Genomic DNA, 12827 nt, shown 5'->3' with positions numbered 1-12827 from the left:
CTGAGCAATTAACGCTATTTGCCTCAGTTCCTCATCTGCAAAAAGAGCTGAAGAAAGAAATGGCAAATCATTCCAGTATCTCAACTCCCTCCTGTATCTTTGCCAAGAAAACTCCAAATGGAACAAACTCCGTCCACTGTGCTCCCAAGACTTAGGAGAGAGCAGCGCGGGCACTCCGGGCCGAGGGAAGTGCACACAGGAGCCGGGAGAGGGGAGCGAAGCAAGAGGGGATTGCGATGGAAGTTGTAAAGGCAGAACAGCCCGACAGCATGTCTCAGGATTTTCATTCAGAGGCCCTGAAAGAAGGCGCAAAGGAAGTTCACGCCCAGGCTGAGAATGTGGAATTCCTGAAGAATTTTCACAAGGGGCAGGTGCCTCCGGAAGGCTTCAAGATGGTGATGTCTTCTCTGTATCACGTCTATGTGACCTTGGAGGAGGAGCTGGAGCAGAGCAAGACTCACCCTTCTCTCACCCCAATCTACTTTCCCATGAGTCCAACCCCACGCCTGCCCTGGGGCAGTACATGAAGTTCTGGTACGGCCCCCAGCGGAGAAAGGCAGACACAGAGAAGTACGTGAACTGGCTTCCTGACCTGGACCACACTGAGCCTGAGCTGCTGGTGGCCCAAGTCTACACGCTTTAGCTGGGGGACCTCTCTGGGGTCAGATCCTTAAGAAGATTGCCCAGACATCCCTGGACCTCCCCAGCACAGGGGAATGGGTGGCCTTCTTCAGTTTCCCGGCTATGACCAACGCCACCAAATTCAAGCAGCTTTACCGTTCCCGAATGAAAGCCATGGAGATATGCCCAGCCACCAAGAAGAAAGTGGTGGAGGAGGCACAGACATTCTTCCTCCTGAACATCCAGATGTTTGAGGAGCTGCAGGAGTTGTTATCCAAGAACCAGAAGAACTGAAACATTTCTGGGAAGCAAGAGCTTTGAAAAAGTTTTTGAACAAAGGATTCTGCCTTACTTCCACAGAGACTGCTGCCCCAAAGCCCCAGCAAAGTCTTCTCCCCTACTCGCCCTCCTCCCTTGGATCCTCACCCTCTCCATTGTGGCCACTGTCCCTGTGGGGTTCTATGCCATGTGACTGAAACAGAAAAGACAATTCAGGGCCACCTCCCCGTGGCCTCCCCTACTGAGCCTACTGACTGCTTCCAGTCCACAAAAATTTGATGGACCTTCTCAAGTCATTGTGGGTCAGGTTCCCCTTCACTGGAAAAGATGGAGGAGAGCCCCACACTTGCCCAAAACACCTCCGACCTGAGGGACTTGAACTTTTAAGGGTGTACTCAGGATCACCTACAAATGTAACACTCCTTCCCAGTTCCTACCAGGAAGCCCCCAAAGAGGCTGAACTTCTAGCCCGGAGAAATGACCTGCCGATCCCAGTTCCTGGGCTCCCAGAGCTGACCTGTTTGACCTAAGATTGACCTCTTTCCCTTTGGCCTGTAGACTGGTTTTTGCTTTTGCATTTCAGAATATTGTGTCTTGTTAGAAGCCAGTTTTCTGTGGGATTTTGTCTGGTCCAGTTTTCACCATGCTTGGGTTTGTTTTTTGGTTTTTTTTGTTGTTTCTTTCCCCCCCCCCCCAGGGTCAGGGGGAGGAGTTTTGTCTCTTTTTGTTGGGGGGGGGGTGATGTTTGTCTGTGTATGTGTATGTATGTGCTTCTAAATAACACTGGTTTGGATGTCCACAGCCTTGGCCTTGTCTGTATAAACTTTCAACAAATAGTGTTACCTTAACTTCTAAAAAACAAAGCAACAACAACAAAAAAGAAACACAAAACCCAAATGCAGTTATGGAAAGTCAAACACAACTCAACAAAATAACCTAACTTAACCAACCTCGTTTCCCACATTGACTACCTCAGAGTGTGGCAAGGAAAGTACGCCAAAAACTACAAAGTATTATATAATCTTTAAGACATTAAGGGGAAAAATAACTGCTCAGATTTTATAATGCCACTTCAGAGAGGCTTCAGTTGTTACTAGTGGGATCAGCAGAAAAAGGGATTAATTTTTACTGTATATGGGAAGAAACAAGAGAAGTCAGCTTTGGGGGCTAATGCTACTGTCAAAATGCAAAGGCAACATGATGTCATTTCAGTCATTTACACATCAGTGTCTGGCCTCAAATCCAGGTTTCCTAACTCTGAAGGGGACAGAGACAGAATGATTTCAACAGTAATTACTTTCTTGGAGCAGAGGACTACCCACGTTGCTGGTTTATTTCTAAAAATATAGTCATTAAACCTTTGAGAATAGTGGGGGGGTGGAAATTAAGGGAAACTGCTTTGTCAGGTAGGCATGTTATAATGTCCTTTAAATAATAATGATTTATAATTAATTGACTATAACCCAATATTTCTGAAATGTCATCCTAAATTTCTACATCTATGAGGAAATAATCCATCAAAACTACCATTTTTAAAATCATTGTGCTTAAGATTATTTCCTTTTATCATTAGCTCTTTTCTATTAGCTGTAGCAATTGAAATATATTTTGCATTACACTGCATAGTCTTCCATCATGGATATGTAATAAGACTGACAATGAATGTTATGAGAAAATAGACCTGTCTTTGATCCTTTAATCCAATCAGTTGTCAAGTCCTGGCAATTCTCCTTTTGTAGTATTTCTACTGCCTATCTCCTCCTTTCTGGTTTTGATGCCAGCATCCTAATTTGGGCCATTATTAGATCTCCCCTAGACTCTTACTATAGCCGTAAATAATTTCTAACTCCAACTTCTCTCCACTTAAATCTATCCCTTAGACCCATATAATAGTCACTTTCTCAATACATAGCTCTAGCCATGTCACTTTATAACTGAAAATCTTTTAGTGGTGCCCCATTTACTTATACATAAACTTAATAAAGATAAATTTAAAACTTTAAAAAATAATTAACTTAAATGTTAACTCCTTATCCTGAGATTCAAATCTTCCATGGTCTGAATCTAAACTTTTTTTAATTTTTATTTCATATTATTCTCATTTATGCACACTATCATCATAGAAGTACATGATCGTTGATTTGGAGTTCAAACAAACCATAGAGATATTCTAGTCTATTGCCACCTTTACAAACAACCAAATTGGTTAACTTGGTCACTTGGTCACTTTCTTTCTTCCTCCTCTCTACAAACATATATAATCTGAAGTCTCTAGAATAAATTCCATTTACATCTCTTCCTATTGAAACTACAATTCCAAGATCCATCATAAGTTCTAATTCTCTTATGAAAACTTCCCTGATCTCTCAAAATAGGGGACATCCCTCTTTCTCTATTCTCTTGACTCTCTGATGTGACCTTTGGCTACTTCCTTTTCTAACTTGTAACATACGCATTTATATAATGTACCTTGATTCCTATAAGGAGCAGCCTCCAGTCGCCACTCCGTCTTTGTTGTCATCCTGTATGTGCTCCAAGTTGCCAAGGTTCCTCCTAAACTGTGACTCTTTGAAGTAATACAGCATTATAGAAAGAGCTCTTAAAAGATAGAGAACCTAGAAAATTCTAGATCCACCCCTAACTAGTTGTGTGTCACTGGGCAAATTCCTTGATGTTTCCAATCCTCAATTGTTTCAATGGAGGTAACAGCACTTGTACTACCTATCTTACAAGGTGACCATGAAAATTAAATGAGGTAGTGCATGTATGACATTTTGTGATCCCAAAATGCTATATAAGACATTATCGTTGTTATTCATGAAAAATGTATATAATTGCAAGTGTTCTATACTTCTATGTACCAAAGTAGCACCTCAATGGTTGCCTCAACAAAGGAGTAAAAATATCCCAAAGACCCCACTGGAGTTCTGGGATAAAGAGAGCAATTGGACCTGTGTTTTCATTAGGGACACCCTGACAAAGAATACCACCCAACTACCCAATTTAAGTTGACACCTTCTCTTCAATTTATAAGCCTAGAAAGTTTCTTAAAACCTGGTGTAAATACACAAAATTGAGGGTCCCTAAGCTGCCCAGGGACCACCTATTGATTTAGTTTTAAATGTAATGTTATCTATGTTTTACTATATTTTATTAACTTATTATAATATTTCCCAATTGCATTTTAATCTGGTGTGGGCCACACACGAGTGTTGTGGGACCTATGACCAGCATGTTTGACACGTGTAGCCTAGACCACTGAGACAGTAAGTTATTTGCTAAAAAATTGCACATCCAGCCTGTAATCAAGGTGAGACTTAGATCCAGGTCTTCTTGGCTTCAAAGCCACATCTCTACACATTATACCAGGTTGCCTCTCTGAAGTTCTGACAATTCTGACTTATTTATGTTTCTGAAAGTTTTTTTTTAAATAATCTAATTAGAGCTCTTTTGAAAACAGTTCTATTGTCGTAATATCAAATGTGACACAGACAATTATATCTGAAGGTGTGTCTTATAACTATCATTAAGAGAAAGTGTCATTTTTAGTTATGTACTATGTTAATTTTCATATGAAAGCCTTTTTAATGTCAAAATAGTAATATTTTCTATGTGCATTTTGTTAAACTTGGAATGGTGGTCATTAATATCATTAACTATTATTGGTTTGGAAAAGTAATTCATGGAGTACAAATTTAATCTTGTGTTCATAAACCTTATATCCATGCAATAAAGATATTATTTTAAGAGCAGAGGAAGCTCCTACTGAAATTGTTTTGTTCTTGATAATCTACTTTTGCGCTTGTCATCATTATATATGTAAATATATGTGCATGTATATGTGTGTATATATGTATATGTGTATGCATGTATATGAATTTTCAATTTTAGTATACATGAGGATACATGTTTTTGTTCTTAAATTCTTAGTCTTAAAATTTGCTAGGTACTAGGAGGAAGAGGATACCTGAGCTATTTTTGGAGTAACCTGACTTCTGATTCATAAGATGAACTGGAATATTAGAGTGATTTCCTACTCAAATCAGAGCTTCTCAAATTTTTTGGTTTCAGGACCTTTTTGGACTCAAAAACTTTTGCCCCTGAGAGTTCTTTATGTGTGATATATCTACCGAAACTTACACTACTAGGAATTTTTAAAACCTTAGTGTTGTTGTGAAAATAGTTTTAACCTTGTAGACAACACTTTGATAAGTTTGCTTAATACATTTTTTAAAATGTCTTTATTATTTTTACTTTTTTTCCTTTTTGTCTGCTTTTTTTCTTTTGCAACATGATAATGTGGAAAAAAGAAAACTTCTGGCTTAAACAATTATTTTCCCCCATCAGAAATAAAACTATATAAATAATATAACAAAAATAAGGATAAGGACTGGACCTGTGCTTTAATTATGAAAAAAAACCTCCCAAGTGAGGAAACTCCATTTATCAGTGCAAGATAGCATCTTCTCTGCAAGTAATAAATTTAGAGGGCCACCTAGAACTCTGAGAGATTAAGAGAATTTTCCAATTTACACATTCAGTGTGTGTTAGAGGAGGGAATTGTGAACTTGATCTTAACTGAATTTGAGGCTTGGTCTTTAGTCATTGGGCCATAATGACTCACTAAGGATAAAAATTAGTCATTAAATATTACATTTAATAAGTGATGCAAAATATAGCATAGGGTTTGAAGAAATATAAACATCATGTACAATTTATCACCATTCCCACTTACCTCCATTTCTTTGTAACCCCTCATTAACCCATCTTCAGGCATGAATGAGAGCCATCCTGAGCTTTTCTATTGAGACTAAAAATCAAATCAAGTCATTTCAATAAGCATTTATTAAACTCTTAATGTTTACCAGCCTTAAACATTTTTTGCTAAAAGTGCAAGGGACACAAAGAGAGGTAAAAGCAGTCCTTGCCTTGAGGAGTTCATATCTGAAGGAGAGAGGCAACATGCAAACCATTATTGTTCATAGAAGATAGATAGATGGATAGATAGATAGATAGATAGATAGATGGATAGATGGATAGATAGGATAAAATGAGGATACTTTAAAATCAGTTTATAATGGAAAAACAAACAACAAGCAGCAATAGTGACAGCAAAAACATCTTTTGGATATTATAGTGAATTTCTGTTTGGGATTTTATCTGTTCTCTAGAGCAGCTAGGTGGTGAAACCGACAGAATTCTGGGCATGGAGTGAGAAAGACTGATCTTTGTGACTTCAAATCTGGCCTCAGACATGTAACAGCTATGTGACCTGGGCAAGTCACTTAAACCTGGTTTCCTCAGTTTCCTCATCTGTAAAAAGGTCAGAAGAAGGAAATAGTGAATCGCTCCAGTACCTTTGCCAAGAAAACCCCCAAAAGGGGTCATGAAGGGTCGCACATGATTAGTGAAACAACTGAACAACAAGAACTAGAGGAATAGATTCCAAAGTAAAGGCCATGTATCCCAGAACATGTAAAATAATCAATTGGCTTATAAGAAGAAAATATTGAATCTACTGTTTACATTAATTTCTAACATTAAAATAAAAAATAAGTTTTACTAATTACTTAATATACAAATTGACAGTGGAGACTTAAATTCATATATGGTGTAGAAATTATCTGGAAGGAAGAAAAATTATCAGTGATACCTTATGGAGGAAAGGGCAATGACACCTTCACTGGTTCTTTGATTTTAATTATACTATGATGTATTATAGATTATATGTGCCTGGTTAAGTGTGTTTACAGATGATATTGTTTAATTTTAACCAAATTAACTTGCAAAAAAATGAATACATGGCTTCAAAAATATTTCTGCAAAGAAAACAAAGATTAAGAGTGACATTAATAATGTAAGCTCAAGAAAACACAAACACAAAATGACGGAACTGACATCTCTCCTACTTCCTGAACAAGCTCTTTTCTAATCCGGTTATCAGGTTAAAATAAAATGGTGACCAAATCAAATCTGAAAGGAATCAGGATACCAAAATGAAATTTTCAAAACTGTTTGAAATATTGATTTATATACACTATAATGATTTCACCTAAGAGTACATCATGTCTCAGATATGAGTTCATGAAAAAATTCAGCTATCATAATTGGCAAAAGTAAGCTTTTATTTAAAAAGAAATAATGAGGGTGATCAGTTATATAAAATAATTTACATTTTTCTGGTTACCAAATGTAATCTTTTCTTAGATATGTGGCAGTTATTGTATATTCCCATGACAATGTTAAGTTTTCAAGTGGTATCTCAATTCTATTTATACTAGAAATTTATTAGTATTGAATTTATAGAATTTTGCATCTCTCTCATATCATCCCTCATTGAAGCCACATTTTATGTCCCACTTATGCTATGAATGGACTTAACTGCCACCTCATAACAACTTTATAAAATGATTTCATAGTTTTAATAATTATTGAATCAAAATTTATTTGATAAATAAAAGAATCTCTATTGATAATCAATTACACAGAATCTTCCAGAACACGTACTCCATATCATTACCGGATGATTTGTTTTAGTGTGATATTAAGCAAAATAGTAATAGGAGATATGTCTTTCTCAATTTTTTCAAATGGTTTCAGACTAAATTTTCCTCACATCAACCTTGAATGTCTGGCATTTGTCATGCATTCTGATACATATTCATTGAGGATGATGATGACTGATGATAATTGATGGTGATGATGATGATGATGGGAATGGCATTCTTATGCCCTGATGAACTGTCATTTTCTCCTTGTTGATGGGTGTTATTTAAAAAAAATATAATTCAAAATACCTTCTTTATTCTCCTAGTAATTTGTTCTTTGCAGTTAAAGTTAAGAAGTGGAATAGTTTTTTGTATTTCACAGCATTTTTCCACTATGGAAGGGGAAAAAGGAAAGGGTGTATGATTGAATATTTCAAAGGTAAGTGAAGGGATATGAAATATGATTCTTGTTTAGCTTGGCCATGTGATTCTAGAGGTAGGTGTGTATATGTCATTCTCTCTGTGTGCACATGCCATTCTGTCTTTCTATTCTACTCAATGAATCTCCTTCAGTGCCTAGAAGCAAAGCCCTAGGACATCTTTTTGAGCATCTCATTTGTTATATAGTAGCAACAGGAAATTGACAGAAGAAATGATTCAATTGAAGCATAGTTCCTATGCTTCGAAGGCATTTTCTGATCTAGTTTGCTGTTTGGACCATGGATACTTGTAATCAGGAACTGGAACACACAAATATATGAAGAGCTTTAAAAGGTAGAGTGTGATCACATCAGGAGACAAGAAGACAAAAATGACAGAGTTGTTTTTCTCCAAGGGACAGAGAAGATTTTACTGTATACCTGTGTTACAATAGGCAATTTCACAAAATACCAACGTAAGGATAGTCCATTACCTCTTCTACAATTCACTATATTTTAATAGCAGTGAAGTCATGTGGTAGTTAGGAAGAGATCTTTTATTGCCAGGCATATATCAATAATGTATTACCCTATCAGGAAAAAAGGCCATTGTCTGAAGTAATTTAATGAAATATTTATGATGATGGCAAAAAATGGAATAAAGAGTAACAAACAGAAATGAAAAATCCCTTTACCACAACTCAATCTGTCTGAACTGAATACTTCCAAAAAATCTACTTTACTTTTTTTGTGTTGTTTTCCCCCACTTTGGTGGTTGTTTTGTTTGTTGGTTGGTCCTCTACAGGACATTTTGTCCTCATCTGTGAAGAGGCATTCATAACGAGTAACATTGGACATATCATGCAACATATATATATATATATATATATATATATATATATATATTATATATATATTTGGACAAATGAATGAATAATATGAATGAATGATACATATTTAACACTTGTATTTTTCATTTATTCATTCAAAAATCTATATGAAAGACATTTATGCTAGAGCTTGTGTGCATTACGTGTTAGGCAAAATTATTTTCAAGGGCTTACACACCAACTGAAAGAAATTTCGGCAGAATTTCAATAACAAAACTTTGAAATGATTATTTGTGTACACTAAAATACAGATTATATTTCAAGAGTAACTTTTTGGGCATAATTCCAAATTGCTTTCCCAAATGACTCTACTAATTCACTTCACCAAAATTGCCAATTTGTCTGTTTTCCTATAGGAGACCAACATTTTTCATGTCCTTTTAATTTTGTCACTTTTTCAAATCTGATTAGTGTGAGATAGATGATCAAAATTGCTTTAATTTGCATTTATCTAACAATGATTTGAATTTTTTTAATATGGGTAGAGGTGGCTTAGGTTTCTTCCTTTGAGAATTACCTATTCAAATTCTTAAACCATTTATCACTCAATGTCTCTTCACCCCTAGCAATTCAGTTCACCTTAATACCCTAAGTAACTTTCTTAGATTTTAAGTTGCAGAGACACTGTTTATCTTGCAGAGGGAGATTCTTTACTTAGCCATCCCCACATCAATAAACTCTAAATTTATAACTGCATGCAACCCCCACTCCCCACTTGCAACATGTCACTCTTCATATATATATATATATATATATATATATATATATATATATATATATATATATATATATATATAGCATACTTGTATTATAGGATGTTAGGTGGCAGAGTGTATACACAGGACCTCAGACACAAAGCCACTTAAACTCTGTCTGCCTCAGTTTCCTTTTCTGTACAATTATTAGAATAATAGCACCTATCTCCTGGGGCTGTTTTGAGGACAAAATTTGTAAAGTTTTTAACACAGTGAAACAGTTGTTTCCCTTTCTCCATAGACATCATCAAAATCAAATGAAATGATGTTAATATACATTTTGTAACTATAATGACACTATATAAATAGAATGAATTATTGTTATCTGCTAAATTGATTTAAATAGGACTTCACAAATAGTTCTTATAAATGTAAATAGATTTATTGTCAACATTTCTTTAGCAATATAAATGTTCAAATAATTCAGAGGAGACTATCATTAGGTTCTTTCTAGATAAATCAGAAACAGTAAATGGAGAACATAACACAGAGCTTTTGTATCACAAATTCTCTCGACAAGATTTATTTTTCCCTTCTTCAAATGTAAGTGGAACATTTAGAAAAGCACTTTAATGTTTGGTTTTTAATCAAACATGAACTTCTTTTAGCCACTCTTTACTAGCACTTTAAGTAATGAGGTACTGATTGCCAGTGAGGGTTCTATCAGCTCTGGTACAGATGAAAGGGAAAGAAGTAGGTGAACTTAGTCAGTTGAACAGAGATAATCCTCTCACACTATATCTGATAGGCTTCAACTGGGAAAGTGATAAATTCTAAGTCAGTATGCTTATCACTTCTAGCAGGGAATAAGATTAAACATTCTTGGATAAAAACAACAGGCAAAAATTCAATGAACCTATGGAGGGATGGAAATGCTATATGAATATCATGGGAGGAGAATGTAAGTAAAGTATCCGATGTTATTTGGTCAAAGAAAATCCGTAATTTATTCCTTTTTTCCTAACTTTCCTTTCTATTAATGGTAATACTTTTTTTTTTACTCTTGCTCAGATTTGAAACTTTAGAATCAATTTTAACTCTTCATTTTTCTTCAGTTCCTACATTTTGAATTCAAATTAGTTTCCAACTTTCTTAGTTTCATCTCACTTCTTTTCTATACCCAATTGTTACTACCATAGTTTGGACATATATTCCTTTTGATTAGGTCTATAGAAATGGCCTACCAACACTCTTTCCTGCTTCTACTCTTTTCCTTCTATTCCTCATTTAACTTTTATTTCCCAGCACCTAGCACAGGGCCTGGTAAATATTTGGTAGTTAGCAATTGGATATTGAACTGAACAGACTTGAATTCAAACCACCATTTGCAATGAAAGCTACTAGTTTATCGTTAACTAAATGTGGGAGAGGCATTTCTGTCACAGATTAGGCAACTTTTTATTCTACAGTCTTGGAATATCAGAATATAATGGGATACTATAAGGGAAAGGCATCTTCCACAAGTTCTCCTGAATCTTATGCTCAAGGCAAAAATAACTGACCTTTCTTCTGATGATTGCCATTAAAAGGACTAAGTAATGTTTTTTGGGGGACAGGGTCATATATAGACATAAAAAATATAAAGAGAAGAACTCAAGGTAACAAAATGATATATTATTCAGAGAAAGATAGCGTCTTTTACATAGTAAAGACTAAATAAATACCGGTTGATTGTTGACTTTGTAAATACAAGACAATAAATTATACATTAGTGATTCAAACTTTCTTTTTTCCCTAAAACCCAGCCCTGTTGTAATGAGGGGGACATTACGCACAAACACACACACACACACAAATGCAATACACACATATATATGTATATTACACATATGATATATATATATATATATATATATATATATATATATATATATATATATAATGAAATGCCTAAAAGTTCAAAGACAAACCATGTGAAATATGAGGACTGATGAATCACTTCTGATGGGAAGTCAAGGAAGACTTCAGGGATGGTGAAGCATCTGAACTGAGAAAGGTTTCACCATGTGCAGATAAACAAGACCTTACTAGTAACAAGGGCAATGTGTGCAAATGAATGAAATCAGAAAAAACATAAGAGACAGGAAAAGAGGAAACATAAGTAAACTAGAAAACAAAATAGGACAGCTGCTTTACATATGTGTGTGTATTACACACATATGCATAGAAACAGACATAAAAGATACACTGAAATAGAGAGAGACAGACAGAGAGAAACAGAGATAGAGAGAAAGATGGATAGAGACAGAGATACACACAGAGAAAATGGGAACCCTATTTAAGGAACCAGGGTCCACTTATGAAATATAGTTATGAGAGCTTGTAAGTAGCCAGTCAGGCTAGGCATAGGCTATGGCAGTTGGCATAAGGTTAGTTAAGGACAAACTAGACATGGGTCAGAACAAATGAATAGAATCAAATCATGATGAGAAGATTTTAAAGCAACTAGTGGGAGTTGATAAAGCTCTGGACAAAGACAGCTTTAGGCACAGGCAGTCAGCATCCTGAATAACAATACTCTGACAGCTATAGATGGCATAATGATGGCTTTTATTCTCAGAGCACCAAACTTACTCTATTGACTCTGTTCTTTTTCTGAAACTGTGTGGGTGTCAAAGAGACATTAACCTTTTAGCCTGAAAATCAGCAACACCTTCCCCATTCCTCATCCTCCAAGAACATTACCCAGCCTGACAAGTGGCTTCACAGGGTTTTCATATATTCAAAGGGTCTAGCTAACTGGTCAAGAGTTTTATCCTCCTTTTCTTTGCAAAGATTATCATCTGAGATCCCTGTTTTTCTTCAGGGATAGATAGATGGGTAGATAGATAGATAGAAGATAGATAAATAGATAGATAGACAGACAGACCGAAGTGTATTTGTTGTGTATGTGTATGTGCACATATTTATAAATAGATATACACACATGTGCTTACATACACATATCAAGGGACTTGGAATAGAATCCTTAATATAGATAGAGCATCAACAACTTCTTCAGGGTATGTATGATTCAGGGTGAAGAGATTTCTGGCCATGGAAATAGTAAGATGTGTTCAAATACTACTCACAAGTTTATTAGATAATATCTTTGTGACCATTGGGTAAATACCTAACCTTTCCTAAGCAAACAATAAGCATTTATTAACTACTTACTAAAGACAGGCACTGATCTATGAGTTGTGAATATAAAGGAAAGCAAATACATTTTAAAAATGCATGTTTCATAATTAATAAAATGAGAGAATTAGATTCTTTGGCATTGAAGGTCTTTTCTTGTTCCAAATCTAAGCTCACATGGTTCTGTGAAGTCCACACCTGCCTATAAACTTTTATATTCTGTCCCCATACATTTGAGCACAGGAATTGAAGTAA

General features: G+C 35.5%; 1 pseudogene; it reads left to right on the top strand.

Moving 5' to 3' along the window:
- The first annotated feature begins 221 nt into the window (after positions 1-221).
- On the top strand, positions 222-1093 carry LOC118827988 (annotated as a pseudogene).
- Positions 1094-12827: the final 11734 nt, after the last annotated feature.

The sequence above is a fragment of the Trichosurus vulpecula genome, chromosome 8, assembly GCF_011100635.1.
Source record: "Trichosurus vulpecula isolate mTriVul1 chromosome 8, mTriVul1.pri, whole genome shotgun sequence".
NCBI lineage: Eukaryota > Metazoa > Chordata > Mammalia > Diprotodontia > Phalangeridae > Trichosurus > Trichosurus vulpecula.
The sequence above is the reverse complement of the archived record's forward strand: the minus strand, read 5'-3'. Positions and strand labels throughout refer to the sequence as shown.